At 36.0% G+C, this 14058-nt stretch overlaps 1 non-coding gene across 1 annotated transcript; it reads left to right on the top strand.

The window, feature by feature from the left end:
* The first annotated feature begins 634 nt into the window (after positions 1–634).
* LOC114388819 lies at positions 635–741 on the top strand. Its single transcript, XR_003661610.1, has one exon. It is a non-coding gene; the product is annotated as a small nucleolar RNA R71 (small nucleolar RNA).
* The last annotated feature ends 13317 nt before the right edge of the window (positions 742–14058 follow it).

The raw sequence follows: 14058 nt of genomic DNA on the forward strand, positions 1-14058 counted from the left end.
CTGGGGCTGTTGCTGTTGTTGGATTGGTGGAGGAATGTATGGTCTACTTAGGCCAGTAGCATTTTGGAAGGAAGGAGCAGGCTTCTGTTGTTGTTGCTGAGGGCTAGACCATCTGAGATTAGGGTGATTCCTCCATCCAGGGTTGTATCTGTTGCTAGAGAGGTCATAATTGTTCTATTGTGGTTGATTTTGCTGCTGAGGTTGAGGAGGTCTATTGTAAATGTTTGCAGCATAAGCTTCGGGCTACTCCATTGCTCCGGGTTGCTGCATGGAAGGGCAAAGGTCTGTATGGTGGTCAGCAGAGGAGCACAAACCACAGACCCTTGCGACAGGTACAGATTTCTGGTTCAAGGCCAGCTGGGTTACCAAGTTAACCAATGCATCCAGTTTGCCTTCAAGCTTCTTAGTTTCAGATGATGCAGCTGAGTTTGTAGCTACCTCATGCACTCCTCTAATGACTATAGCATCATTTCTGGCGCTAAACTGCTGGGAGTTGGAAGCCATCTTCTCCATTAAATGTCTGGCTTCAGCAGGAGTCATGTCTCCAAGGGCTCCACCACTGGCAGCATCTATCATACTTCTCTCCATATTACTGAGTCCTTCATAAAAATATTGGAGAAGCAGCTGCTCTAAAATCTGATGGTGAGGGCAACTAGCACATAGTTTTTTAAATCTCTCCCAGTATTCATACAAGCTCTCTCCACTTAGTTGTCTAATACCTGAGATATCATTCCTGATGGCTGTGGTCCAGGAAGCAGGGAAATGTTTTTCTAAGAATACTCTCTTAAGGTCATCCCAGCTCGTGATGGACCTTGGAGCAAGGTAATACAGCCAGTCCTTTGCCACTCCCTCTAAAGAATGAGGAAAAGCCTTCAGAAATATGTGATCCTCTTGGATATCTGGGGGTTTCATGGTGGAGCAGACAATATGAAATTCTTTCATATGTTTGTGCGGGTCTTCATCTGCAAGGCCATGAAACTTTGGAAGCAAATGGATCAGTCCAGTTTTAAGAACATATAGGACATCCTCATCATGGTATTGGATGCACAAGCTTTCGTAGGTGAAATCAGGTGCAGCCATTTCCCTTAGAGTTCTCTCACGGGGTGGAGGTTGTGCCATTTTCTCAAAAGTTCAGAATCAAAATGCTCAAAATTATAATGCTTAAAATTAGGATGTTCAAAATCACCAATAACAGAATGCACTGATTCACCAATAATGGAATGCTCAGGATGATCAAAAGGTATAAAATGATGCCTAACTAATCAATGAAATGTCCTATCTATCTCAAGATCAAAGGGTTGTAAGTCAGATGGATTGCCTCTAGTCATACACTACATTCAGCATGCACAACTAGTTGCCTTGTCATGTAAATAAAGGTGTAGGTTTGAACTACACCTACCCTCAAATGATATCCAAATGACTTGGAATTTTGTGAGCAACCTTATAAAATGATGAGAAGATAGCACAAAAAATTTCAGGCAAAAATTCAAAGTCTAACTAAGGAAGCTAAAAATGGTAGGTTAAGAAAAATAAGTGAATAAAACTTGAAGAATAAAAAACTTTTGACAGAATCACTATTTTTGCGTAGGAAATTTTTTTCTAACCCAAATACATATATAATAATTGTGATTCTGATAACCGGAGCAAAAGTTATGGCCGTTTGAAGTTTTGACAAACACAAAATTTGCTACTTTTTTGGAACTTTCAAATCTGACAAAACTAAAGGCTCTAGCTATTTTTCCCACAAAATATGGATTGGAAGAAGTTACCACAAAAAAATTCAGCCAAAAATAACAACCCTAGCTACTAAAACAAAAAATCTCAAATAATTCAGCATGGGTGGTCGCTAAAATCCGTCGCTACATGATTTCTACTACTACTCTGTTTTGCCGCAAGCAAAAGTGGTCGCTAAGTCCGTCGCAAAACACTATTCACAGCAAAACACCCAAGACTGAAATAGGGGAAGCGCTTAATAGGAAAAATAAAACAGAACACACACTAAACAAAATACCAGGACACTAAACAACACCAGCACACATACTAACACAATACTAACAATTAAACATAAAACACGAAAGACTTAAACACTAACACGACACTAGCTATTATGAACCTTTGGACACTGCTCCCCGGCAACGGCGCCAAATTTGATCGAGGTCGTACCCGAATCAAATAAACATGAAAATGCAGTAACTAGGAAGTGATCCTAGGTCGTTTCCCAACGAGCAATGATAAACCAAATGTTCATAATACACTTGCAGTAACAGTAACCATTGGGGGGGGGTTGTTTGTTTTGTGATTTAAAGGACAGAACAAGTAAACTGGAATACGAAACTACTAATATTAAAAAGGGGTTGTTTCCTCTGATTCAGAAGCCGTTCTCTTATCCTGGGTTATGGAGAATTCGTCCCTAACAGTTAACCACCTAATCCAACCCTCTTTCAATTTACTAAGCGAAAATCAACTTAGGGTTGTCAATACGTGATTAGGCAACACATACACCAGTTAGCCCTTTGTCCATTAAGCATGGACGCAAGTTAGGCTCAGAGGCAATTAATCGCACACGAAGCGTGCACTGATTAATGTTCACGAATTTTGGTTAACTGGTGAAGGGGAAACTGCCAGAAAGCCACATTATAAACGAAACCTCAAAGAGAGTTGGGCTTTGTCCTCAAAAGGAAACAACACCAGAAAATCTAGCCTTCCATAGATTCAAACAGAAAACGCAAATGAAACTAAAAGCAGAAACGTAAATGAAGCAGAAATGTAAATGAAAGTAGAAGAAGAAACAAGAACGAAATTGTTATTAGAAGTAGAAAATGGAAAATTGCATTAAGAACGAAACAGTAGCATTCAAGCATAAAAACGTAAAAACCTAAACAAAGCTCTAAATAATGAATAACATAACAGAATAGCCTTGCACGAATCCCAAGGCTGCTATTTAAAAAGAGTCACTCAAAGTCACTGGGCCCTATTACAATACTCTGGCCCAAAACGAAATAAACACTGAACCACATAAAATAAAATTGCGAAATTTCCTAATTAGAAATTAACTAAGGTAAGCGCTTCTTTATTTGCCCTCTTCAAGTCCACAACCGAAATCCGGATTAAGCTCAATGTTTCATTAATTCCTAAAATTAGATTAAAAACATCAAATTAGCTAAATGAGCCCAAATAATAAAATTGCCTAATTAATTGACAATTAAGACCAATCAGTAATTAAAATGGTGCAAAAAGGGTTTAGAAAATAGAAGAAAACGATAGCACATCAGTAGTCCAAGAAAGTAATTTAACTCACCCATCATGGACATCTCAAATTCACTTTGCATATCAATAGAAAATTCCTTGCACAAAGATTCATTAGTAGATCCAAAAATTATATCATCAACATAAATTTGTACTAACAAAATATCATTATCCTTCTTTTTTTACGAATAAGGTAGTATCTACTTTCCCTCTAGTAAAATTCTTTTCTAATAGGAATTTGCTTAATCTTTCATACCAAGCCCTAGGTGCTTGTTTTAGGCCATAAAGTGCCTTCTTTAATCTATAGACATGGTCTAATATTTGTGAATCTTCAAACCCAGGAGGTTGTTCCACATATACCTCCTCCTGAATTAGACCATTTAAGAAAGCACTTTTGACATCCATTTGATATAGTTTAAAATTCATAATAGATGCATATGCTAATAACATCCTAATGGCTTCTAATCTAGCTACAGGTGCAAAAGTTTCTTCATAGTCTATACCTTCTTCTTGGTTATATCCTTTTGCTACAAGTCTAGCTTTATTCCTAATTACTATACCATTTTCATCCAATTTATTTCTAAATACCCATTTAGTTCCTATGATTGGATAATTTGAAGGTTTTTCTACTAATTCTCATACATCATTTCTTTCAAATTGATTTAATTCTTCTTGCATAGCTACTATCCAGTGATCATCTATAATAGCTTCTTTAAAGTTTTTAGGTTCTATTAATGAAACAAATGCCATATTATTGCATAAATCTTTAAGAGAGTGTCTAGTTGTTACCCCTTTTGAGATATCACCGATGATATTATCAAGAGGATGATTTCTTGAAGTTTTCCATTCTTTAGGAAGATTATCATTTTCTTGTGCTGTGTCATCTTGGTCATCCTTGTCTTCATCATCTCTCTTTCTTTTCATATTTCTTTCTTCATTTTGAGTATCTTCCAAAGTATCTACAATATCATCAACAAACTCCTTTCTCGGGGAGGTAATGTTAGTTTCATCAAAAGTAACATGTATTGATTCCTCAATTGTCATAATTCTTTTGTTGTATATTCTAAATGCTTTACTATGTAAAGAATACCCAAGGAAGATACCCTCATCTGCCTTGGCATCAAACTTTCCTAGACTTTCTTTACCATTGTTTAGAACAAAACATTTACATCCAAAAACATGCAAATGTGCAATATTTGGTTTTCTATTGTTAAAAAGTTCATATGGGGTTTTCTTAAGAATGGGTCTGATTAAGGCTCTGTTCATAATATAACATGGGGTGTTAACCGCTTCTGCCCAAAAGTATTTTGGAAGAGGTGTGTCATTTAAAAGAGTTCTAGCAATTTCTTCTAGGGCTTTATTTTTCCTTTCTACTACTCCATTTTGTTGGGGTGTCCTAGGTGCAGAAAAATTGTGTTCTATACCATACTCATCACAAAACATTTCGAAATCATTGTTTTCAAATTCACCTCGATGATCACTTCTAATGGAGATGATTTTGAGATTCTTTTTGTTATGAATATCTTTGGCAAGTCTTCTAAATGCATGAAATGCATCATTCTTATGAGTAAGAAATAAAGTCCAAGTATATCGAGAATAATCATCAACAACTACTAATGCATAGTAACTTCCACCAAAACTCATGACCCTAGATGGTCCAAACAAATCCATGTGTAATAATTGCAATGGTTAAGTGGTAGAAACAATATTTTTAGATTTAAAGCATACTTTTTTCTGTTTACCTTTTTGGCATGCATCACATAACTTATCTTTTTCAAATTTTAATCTAGCCAATCCAATAACTAGATCTTTCGAAATTAACCTATTTAGATGATCCATGTTAATATGAGCAATTCTCTTATGCCATAACCATGGATCATAGTATTTACTTAAAAAGCATCTATCATTTATAGATTTTTGTTTTAGATCAATCATGTAGACATTATTTTCTCTAAAACCTATATGCTCAATATCTTTGTCATGCTCATGCTTAATAACACATTTTTCAGAATCAAAAGATACTTTATATCCTTTATCACATAATTGACTAACACTTAATAAACTATGCTTCAAACCTTCTACAAGCAACACATTTTCAATAGGAGTAGAAGAACTCATACCTATTTTACTGACTCCAATAATTTTGCCCTTGTTGTTGTCGCCGTATGTAACATGTCCACTTTTCTTGGGGGAAATAGTTGTGAATTTGGATATATCACCGGTCATGTGCTTGGAACATCCACTGTCTATGTACCATTTCTTCCTTATAGAATCTTCTTTGTTATTCTCATCAGATTTTGTCATGAGACACATGTTGACTTGGTCTCCATCATCATCTTTGAGTAACCGGTTCCTGAAAATGCTTTTGAAAGACAAAGAATCTAAAGAAGCCATTTTACAAGAAACCTACTCTGATAACACTTGTTGGATCGAGTGGCCTCATAATAATTAAGAAGGGGGGGTTGAATTAATTATTCCTAAACCTTTACCAATTAAAAAATTACTCTTTTAAGGCTTTTACTAAATTGTTAAGAGAATGAGGAGTAGAAGAGAAACTTAACAGAAAGTAAAAGCGGAAATTAAATGCACAGCGGAAAGTAAAAGAGTAGGGAAGAAGGAAACAAACACACAAGAGTTTTTATACTAGTTCGGCAACAACCCATGCCTACATCCTGTCCCCAAGCGACTTGCGGTCCTTGAGATTTCTTTCAACCTTGTAAAAATCCTTTTACAAGCAAAGATCCACAAGGGATGTACCCTCCCTTGTTCTCTTTGAACCTAGTGGGTGTACCCTCCACTAGATTTGATCCACAAGAGATGTACCCTCTCTTGTTCTCAGTCAAACCCAAGTAGATGTACCCTCTACTCTTACCACAAAGGATGTACCCTCCAATGTGTTAAGACAAAGATCTCAGGCTGTTAAACCTTTGATACTTTGTGAATGGGGATACAAAAGAATTCTCAGGCGGTTAGTCCTTTGAAAACTTCTGTATTAGGGAATGGGAAGAATCAAAAGAATTCTCAGACTGTGTCGTTTTGAATTCTTTGACAAGGGAGAAGGGAGACACAAAAGAATTCAGGTGATTAGTCCTTTGTTCTTTTGGAAAAGGGAGAAGAGAGACACAAAAAGAATTCAGGCGGTTAGTTCTTGGCGAATTCTTTTTGGCCAAGGGAGAAGAGAATGAAAAGATGAATAGCACAAGTTTTCAAGGTTTGGAAAACCAGAAAACTTTAGAAAGCTTTTGGTACAAAGAAGAAGAAGAAGTTCAAAGAGATTCAAGGCTTGTAAAGGATTGTTTGAATAAATGTAAAAAGTGTCTTGAAAAGCAAATCAAAGCCTTGCTTTTATAGACTCTTCATGTCAAGTCAAGAAGACCATTTAGAAGAGTTATAACTTTTAGAAAAACTTAAATCCAATTTGAAAATGTCAAAAACCTTTTGAAGAGTTACATGTTTTGATTTTTTTCAGAAACAGTCACTGGTAATCGATTACCAAATAAGTGTAATCGATTACACAAAGCTTTTGAGTGAAAGGATGTGACTCTTCACATTTAAATTTGAATTTCAACGTTCAAGGGCACTGATAATCGATTACCAAAACATTGTAATCGATTACAACCTTTTGAAAATAATTGGAACGTTGTAAACTCAGTTTGAAAACTTTTTCAAACTCATTTTGCTACTGGTAATCGATTACACCAATATGGTAATCGATTACTAGAGAGTAAAAACTATTTGGTAAAGGTTTTGTCAAAAACTCATGTGCTATTCAAAGTTTTGAAAAAAGAATTTAATACTTATCTTGATTGAGTCTTTTCTTCACTCTTCAATCTTGAGTCTTGAATCTTGATCTTGATTCTTGAGATTTTGAATCTTGATTCTTGATTCTAGGCTTTCTTCTTGAGTCTTGAACTCTTGACTTGTTCTTGATTCACTTGTGATGTTCTTTGATTCACTTGAGTTGTTCTTTGATCTTTGAGCTTTTTGTTCATCCCCTTTGTCATCATCTTTTGTTGTCATCATTGTTATCATCAAAACACCTTTGAATCACATTCACCATGAAGCCTTGCTTGAAGCTTTGCTTCTACAGTATCTCTTTGGGAAATATATCACCAAATTCATGTAAGAGTTCTTGGACCTTTGGGGGTAAGGTCTCAAATGTAGGACTTGTGGCAGTGCTAAGGGATGTTTCCCTTGATAGGAGAAGTTAGTAAGATTCTTTAAGAATGAGTGCTCTTTTAATATCACCTTTTGTTGAAAAATGATTTTCCTTCTTAACAATCTTCTTGGAGGAATCATTTTCCTCTTTTTCCTTCCCCCTGGCCTTTAAAGACAAGGCCTTACTATCCTTCTTTTTCTTCTGTTTTTCTAATTTTTCTTCCTCATCCCTCTTATCTTTCATAGTTAGTTGATCTTTGGCCACCTGTGAAGGTGTTTGAGGATGCAACACAAATTTAGTGCCAAGATGGGTGAGGGTTATCTCATTAGTTAGGCCATTATAAATGATCTTCCTATCAAATTGTCACAGCCTTCCTAAAAGAATATGTCCTGCCTCCATGGGAACTATATCACAATTAACTTCATCCTTATATGTCCCAATGGAGAAAGATACCTTCACTAGTTGGTTAACTATCATTTCCCCTTTCTCATTGAGCCATTGAAGTTTATAAGGTTTTGGGTGGGGAATGATAGTGAGGTTCAACTTGGAAACTAATCTTGTGCTATAACAATTGCAACAAGATCCACTATCCACAATGAGAGAACAAGTTTTATCTAAAATTTTGCATCTTGTATGAAAGATGTTCTCTCTTTGGGATTGAGATAGATCACAAGATTGACCTCCAAGGAGCCTTCTAAGCATTAAGAGGTCACCTTCTTCATGGGGGTAGACTTCCTCACTAGACTCTTTACCCCTTACTTCATCTTCACTTCCACTAGAGGAAGGGCAAGAAGTAGTCTCCTCTTAACTACTATAAATGTCTTGACCCCTCATGATCATGGTTTTCTTTGTGGGGGCATTGAGAGGCAATGTGACCTCTCCCAAGACATTTGAAGCATTTAATGTTGCTAGTCCTTTCTTGGGAACTAGTCTTAGGGGTGTATTTCTCTATGGTCTTACCCTTATCTTCCTTGGGTTTTGAAGGTGCAGCCCCAAAAATTCCATGGGCTTGGTCCTTCTTTGGATAAGAGTGAGAGCCATAAGATTTTGAAGAAGGCTTTCTTTTAAGTTGTTGCTCCACTCTTATACAAAGTTGGACTAGCTCATCTAGGTCCCTATATGGAAGGAGTTCAACCTTGTCCCTCACTTCCATATTAAGCCCACTAAGGAACCTAGCTATGCTTGTTCTTTCCTCCTCCCTAAGTCCAGCTCTTAAAAGGAGTAGTTCCATTTGTTGTCTATATTCTTCAACATTCGTACTCCCTTGTCTAAGCCTTTGGAGCTTGTCCATAAGCTCCCTCTCATAGTAGGAGGGAATGTGTCTCTTCCTAAGGGCACTCTTAAGATCATTCCAATACTTTACTGGACGATCCCCATGAATCCTTCGTTCCTTAACAAGGGAAGTCCACCAATAGAGGGCATACCCTTGAAAGCTAAGGGTAGCCAATGAAACTTTTCTCTCTTTGCTAATATGATGGCAAGCAAAGAGTTGTTCAACCTTCATTTCCCAATCTAAGTAGGCCTCAACATTATGTTTTCCATGGAAATATGGGAGGCTAATGTTAACCTCTTGAGGCCTTCTATCCTTTTCTCTTCTTTGGGAGTGATGTTTAGTATGTGAACTATGATGCCCTCTATAATAGTCGCTATGTTCTTCACTTTAACTCTTGCAAGAGTCATGACTACTATAGGAGGCATGTTTTTCTCTTTTCATTTCTTTCATTATTTTTCTTCTTTCTTCCTCTCTTATTTTCTCTCTTTCATCTTGACTTATTTCTTCCATTCTTTTTTTTACCTTTTTCTTTTCTCTCTTGTTTTTCTTTCCACAACTTAAGGGATCTCAACTCATCTAATATCTTATACAAGGGGTCCTTAGGAGTAAAACCCTCACTATTAACACTAGATGAAGAATGAAGACTCATGTTGGTTCCTAAGTTATGGTTCTTTCTTGTTGGGGGTTTGAAAAAAAGGTAAAAGAAACTATGGTTGAAACTAGCCAAAATAAACACTAAAAGAGGTGTGAAAGATAAGCTATCTAGGCGGTTTGACAATGGAGGGTAAAGGAAATAAGCTATGAAAGTAAGCAAGAAATTAAAGTGCAAGAAATGCAAACTAGGCGGATCCTAAGAGTGTTTGGATGACCTCATTTAAGGATCCCAACAAAACACTCACTATCCTAAGGGAAAATTGCCTAAAATTATTACACACAAATGGAAGCAGGGTGAACTATTGGAGGCTCCCAACTTACTTCCAATGAAAGGCCTTTTTGTTACAAAATTTGAAAGCAAAACAAATTGCCAATTACAAAATTACAAAAAAAAAGTCCTCAATTGTGGTGGCTATTCTCTCTTTAGTGTTTCACTCAATTTGGAGTGCTTCTTAGTCCAATAGCTATTAAGGTGGTTGGCCCCTTGCTTCTTTACTCAAATTCTTCAAGATATGGCACCAATATTCCTTTCCAATTCCCTATATGGCAACTCACAAGCAAGGAAACAAAGAGACAAGCAATAACCAAAGACCAAAAAAAAATGAAATGAAAGCTAAACCAATAGAGTTTTAACAAGACAAATTTCCAAGGATTATTCAACAATTAAAGCAATGAAAAGCACAAAAAAAAGCAAGCTAGGACTCAAAGAGAAACCTAGAATGGCTCTAGAGTAGAGTAGAAAAACTAAAAAAAAAAGACTCAAGAAACCTCTAGTTTTGGCACTTGTTTTCACAATAATTTTCAATTGAAATTTCAGAACTAGGATTAGTATAAAATAGACACCAATTATAGAGCAAATTTTGAGCCAAAACAACAAGCACACTTTCCTTTCACTTTTTTTTCCTGGACACTGATTTTTCTGCCAACTTGTGCTATTTTTATTATTTTTTCCTTTAATCCAAATCGCTTGGTTATTTTTTTAAAATTTTGTTCCAGATGTCTAGAAAATTCAGTAAAACTTTCAGCTCAAAAAATGTAGTGACCAATTCCCAGTAATTTAGACAAGTTCGGATGTTCAAGCTGCCAGCACCAGCGATTTCAACCTAGAAATCAAGAGTAGTGTTTATGTTGCTTAAGGCTTGGATAGTTACAATTTGTGTTTGCTTATGCTCAATTATCTTGAATAACACAATTCAAGAGAGCTTAAGACTTATTTTGATTCAGAAATCCAGCCACAACTCAGCACCACAACTCAACTTCATCATAGGCATCATGTAGGAAACTTAGAAAACAAAAAAAAGTTCAAGAACAAGAAGATAGGCTAAGAATGACAAGAACACATGAACAAATGTATCTAGAATTCAATCAACAAAATAAAAATTCAACACTAACTTAGAACATAATGTGACAATTACAATGACTAAACATGACTCTAAGACAACATGGATTAAGTGATTTACACTTAGATTTTTGTGTTTGTTTTTTCTAATCAATACTATGGAAAAAAATTTAGATCTAAAGTTTCAGCACAAGAATATTATGAATGAAAAATGATAGAACCTAAAATCAACACAAAAAACATGATTCAAGAATAGATCTACAAAATTTGAACCATAGAAATGCAAGAACAAATGTAGATCTAAGATTTAATCGGTTTATTTTTTTTATCTACTCTAAACAGCACCAAACCACAAGACAATGGAGGATATACAAGGAGAATAAGATGAAGAACAAGGAATTAAAGAGAATTCACCGAACAAAAAGATAGAGGAAGCAAAAGAACATCACCTAGATGAAGATGCTCTTGATACCACATGATGTAAGCTCCATTGGAGCTTGTAGGCCTAGGATATTCTTCATCAATGGATTCCTTTGCTTCTTGGAAGATGAATGGCAGCGGAATGGAGAAGGAAGAGAGAGAGGAAACGCCACTTCAAGGAGAAGATAAGTCTAGAAGAAGCTCACCACCATAGGAGGCCATGGATAAGAGCTTGGAGGAAGAAGGAGATGAACTAATGGAGAGGGAGAGAAGAGCACGAAATTTTGTGCTCTAAAAGAGCTCTAAAATCTGATGTTAATATTCAAATGATCAAAGTTGAAAAAAATGTACACACATGACCTCTATTTATAGCCTAAGTGTCACACAAAATTGTAGGGAAATTTGAATTTCAATTCAAATTTCACTTGAATTTGTGGAGCCAAACTTTGGAGCCAAAATTTCACTAATTATGATTAGTGAATTTTAGTTATGGTTCAGCCCACTAATCCAAGATCAATTCCAATATTCTCCACTAAGTGTGCTTAGGTGTCATGAGGCATGTAAGGCATGAAGGACATGCACAAAGTGTGACTATATGATGTGGCAATGGGGTGTAGTAAGCAAATGCTCACGTCCCCCTCTATAATTTAATTGGATTGGGCTTCTACCAATTCAATTAAATTTATTTCCAACCACACACATCAAATATTCATTTAGTGCATATGAAATTACAAAACTACCCCTAATACAAAAATTAGTCTAGGTGCCCTAAAATACAAGGGCTGAAAAATCCTATATTTCTAGGGTACCCTACCTACAATTTGGAGCCCTAAATACAAGGATCAAATATAATGACATCCTAGTCTAATATGTACAAAGAGAATTGGACCCAAACTTGGCCCATGGGCTCAAAAATCTACCCTAAGATTCAAGAGAACCCTAGGGCCTTCTTCAGCAGCTCTAGCCCAATCCTCTTGTAGCCTCTTGCTCATGGCTCTAGTGACTGGTCCCTTCCTAGGGAGGATTGCATCAAATGGAGTCCTTTGCTTCTTAAACATGAATGGCAGCGGAATGGAGAAGGAAGAAAGATGATTAGAGATGCCACTTCGAGGAGAAGATGAGTCAAGAAGAAGCTCACCACCATAGGAAGCCATGGATAAGAGCTTGAAGGTAGGAGAAGATGAGTGGAGGGAGAGGGAGAGAAAGAGCACGAAATTTTGTGCCTCAAATGAGGTCTGAACTTTGAGATGTAATTCTCAAATGATCAAAGTTGAAAAAATGCACACACATGGTCTCTATTTATAGCCTAAGTGTCACACAAAATTGGAGGGAAATTTGAATTTCTATTCAAATTTCTCTTGAATTTGAAATTGAATTTGTGGAACCAAATTTTGGAGCCAAAATTTCACTAATTATGATTAGTGAATTTCAGTTAAGGTTCTGCCCACTAATCCAAGATCAAGTCCAAGATTCTCCTCTAAGTGTGCTTAGGTGTCATAAGGCTTGTAAAGCATGAAGGACATGCACAAAAAGTGACTATATGACGTGGCAATTGTAGAAGCAAGGCTTCATGATGAATCAAGATTGATTCAAGGAGTTTTGATGATAACAAAGATGATGACAAAAAGCTCAAAAGTCAAGATCACTTCATGATAACAAAGATGATGACATTCAAGAATGAGCTCAAGATTGAGTCAAGAACACTTCAAGGATCAAGAGGAAATTTGATTTCAAGAATCAAGATTCAAGATTCAAGAATAATCAAGATCAAGACTCAAAGATTGAAGAATCAAGAGAAGACTTAATCAAGATAAGTATTAAAAAAGTTTTTCAAAACATTGAGTAGCACAAGAAGTTTTCACAAAATCATTACCAAAGAGTTTTACTCTCTGGTAATCGATTACCAATGGTTTTAAAACGTTAATATTTTCAAAATTCAAAATGAAAAGTCACATCTGTTGATGTGTAATCAATTACACCTTTATGGTAATCGATTACCAGTGACTATTTTTGAAAAATCCATTTCCAAAAGTCACATTTCTTCAAGTAACTTGTTTCTAAAGATTCTTTCAAAAGTCATATCTTTTTAAGTGATTAGTTTTAAAGGAATTGCCAAGAGTTGCAAGTTTTGACTTGAGTAATCAAGAAACTATAAATATGTGACCTTGGCATGAAACATTTTAATTATCTCATTCAGATCTATCATCTCTTTCAACCATTCTATCTTTCATTCTATCTTTCAATATCTTCTTTCATTTCTTTCAGAACTTTCTTATTTCATCTTCTCTTCATCTTTCTAAAAGTTTTTGTTCAAAACTTTTTCTTCCAAGAAAAGTTAATTGTTCAAAAAATTGTGATATTCATCTTTTTCATTCCATTCTCCCTTTGCCGAAAAGAATTCGCCAAGGACTAACCGCCTGAATTCTTTTTATGTCTCTCATCTCCCTTTTCCAAAAGAACGAAGGACTAACCGTCCGAATTCTTTTGTGTCTCCTTTCTCCCTTGTCAAAGAATTCAAAACGAAACAGTCTGAGAATTCTTTTGATTCTTCCCTTTCCCTAAAACAAAAGATTTCAAAGGACTAACTGCCTGAGAATTCTTTTGTTTCCCTATTCACAAAGTTTCAAAGGACTAACTTCCTGAGAACTTTGTCTTAACACATTGGATGGTACATCCTTTGTGGTACAATTAGAGGGTACATCTACTTGGGTTGTTGACTGAGAACAAGAGAGGGTACATCTCTTGTGGATTAGTTCTAGTGGAGGGTACATCCACTAGGTTGTTCAAAGAGAACAAGGGAGGGTACATTCCTTGTGGATCTTTGCTTGTAAAAGGATTTTTACAAGGTTGAAAAGAAATCTCAAGGATCGCAGGTCACTTGTGGACTGGATGTAGGCACGGGTTGTTGTCGAACCAATATAAAACTCTTGTGTGTTTGTCTCCTTCTTCCCTACTCTTTTTATTTCT

This window comes from Glycine soja, chromosome 15 (assembly GCF_004193775.1).
Source record: "Glycine soja cultivar W05 chromosome 15, ASM419377v2, whole genome shotgun sequence".
NCBI classification, from domain to species: Eukaryota; Viridiplantae; Streptophyta; class Magnoliopsida; order Fabales; family Fabaceae; genus Glycine; species Glycine soja.